We start from the raw sequence: 2,479 nt of genomic DNA, 5'->3' as shown, positions 1-2,479 counted from the left end.
CAGATCGGTGACACGGCGGGGTTCGAACTCAGGACCTTCTGCTGCCAATTGCGCCATGCGGTCCCAGTTGAGATAGGTCACTCTATAATAAGACTTGTGGTCACTTAAGACTTTGAGAGTTGTTATCTTGTAGTAAATTGTCTTTAATGGCTCTGGGACACACCGCAAGAAAATCAATTGGTAGACAAGTTTGCGAGCTCTAAATTACATTTACGGCAGTTATCTGTTTCAATCATTGCACAATCTGAGATAGGCAGATGTTCGCAGGTCCCTGTACCCCATTTAATATGTTGTGGTAGATTTTTATGTTGAAATTCTTATATTGCACACTTTTAAGTTCTTTTACACATATGCTACTTGAAAGAGCATGCTTTACTTTGTACTTTGTTTTTTCTTCATCATCGTCATCAAAACAAAATTGTTAAGATCCACAATTCTGAGTGTGGCTCAAAGCAAAAATGGAAGTTTATTGCTTTTCCAAGACAAATATCATTTGTGTACCAGTGAGATTGTTTATCAAATTGTTTATGTTAGGCTTGAGGTGACACTGCTTTGGAAATCAATGTCTTAAAGATGAAGGCATTTACCTGTCCTTGATTTCATTTTCCTCCTGGCTAAATAATCATTTTTTAATTGATCTTTTCCTGAAGCAAAACATATGTTAGGGAGAACAATCAATAATTGCACAAAGACCCTGTTTAGGGCATTCTTCAGGACATGTTGACTATTCATTGCATGGTCAACACTTTGTCATTCTGTCAGAGAAGTCCAGCAAGTGGTATTTCATCTTGATTTGTGTGTTGCCTCAGCAACTGGGGCAGGGGCTCCATTATACATTCTATTACCCATTTTTTAGATAAAGTTATTGTCCTTATTTAGATAAAGACAGTTATTAAGCTTATGGGACAGAAGTCAAGATGGAAGTGTTAAGGGAAACTGAGATGTTTTTAACTCCTACAATTTAGACACTTTACATTTAGGTATGGTTTACTGTGCTCTGTTCTTCTAGGTTGGTTCTTCTGAATATACATTGTATGTTTGTTGAGTACATGTATAAAATGTACGTTGTGTATGTGCTGATGTACTTACTATAAGGACATGCTTCGCAAGGAATTGATATTTTTAGTGAATTGAGAGTAACATTACCATTAAGACAGTTGATCAAACCTTACATGTACAGACTTGCTGTTCTTACGTAGTCTAAAGTCATAGTTCTATCTGTGTAGGAGCACGAGGTTCAGATGTCGGCTCGTGTTGAACAGCTACAGACCCAGCTACAACAGCAGGACTATTCGGCAGATGTTTGTTGTTTATCTGTTTGTTTGTTTGTTTGTTTGTTTATTTCTATCCCTTCCGGGGCGTGAGGTTGAGATGTTGAGTCGTGTTGAACAGCTACAGACCCAGCTACAACAGCAGGACTATTCGGCAGATGTTTCTTGTTTATCTGTTTGTTTGTTTGTTTGTTTATTTCTATCCCTTCCGGGGCGTGAGGTTGAGATGTTGAGTCGTGTTGAACAGCTACAGACACAGCTACAACAGCAGGACTATTCTCCAGATGTTTGTTGTTTATCTGTTTATTTCTATCCCTTCCGGAGCGTGAGGTTGAGATGTCGACTTGTGTGGAATAGCTACAGACCCAGCTACAACAGCAGGACTATTCCCACCATCCTAAAGCTATTTGTTGTTTATCTAAATTGTTTATTTCTGTCCATTCAGGAATGCGAGGTTGAGATGTTGAGCCATATGAAAAAGCTACAGACACAGTTACAACAGAAGGACTGTTCTCACCATCCTTCAGCTATTTGTTATTTATCTAAATTGTTTATTCTTGCTCCTTCCGGAGCGTGAAGTTGAGATGTCGAGCCGTGTGGAACAGCTACAGACACAGCTCTAACAGCAAGACTATGTTTGTTGTTTATCTATTTGTTTGTTTATTTCTGCCCCCTCAGGAGCGTGAGGTTGAGATGTCGACTCGTGTGGAACAGCTACAGACACAGCTCCAACAGCAGGACTGTTCTCACCATCCTACAGCTATTTTTTGTTTATCTTAATTGTTATTTCTGTCCCTTCAGGAGCGGGAAGTTGAGATGTCGAGCCGTGTGGAACAGCTCCACACAGCTAAAACAGCAAGACTATTCTTCGCAGTGTGTAGATGTTTGTTGTTTATCTATTTGTTTATTTTTGTCTCCTCAGAAGCGCGAGGTTGAGGTGTCGAGTCATGTGGTACAGCTACAAACACAGCTACAACAGCAGGACTATTTCCTCCAGGCTGGAGCTATTTGTTGTGTATCTATTCTCAGCACACGTTTGTCGTTTAATTATTTGTTTGTTTATCTTTGTTCCCTAAGGAGCGCGAGGTTGAGATGTCAACTCATGTGGAACAGCTACAGATACAGCTACAACAGCAGGACTATTCCCACCATCCTACACAATTCTACCCATCCCACAGCTATTTGTTATTTATCAATTTGATGATTAT

This window comes from Branchiostoma floridae, chromosome 10 (assembly GCF_000003815.2).
Source record: "Branchiostoma floridae strain S238N-H82 chromosome 10, Bfl_VNyyK, whole genome shotgun sequence".
NCBI classification, from domain to species: domain Eukaryota; kingdom Metazoa; phylum Chordata; class Leptocardii; order Amphioxiformes; family Branchiostomatidae; genus Branchiostoma; species Branchiostoma floridae.
This window is presented reverse-complemented; position numbering follows the sequence as displayed.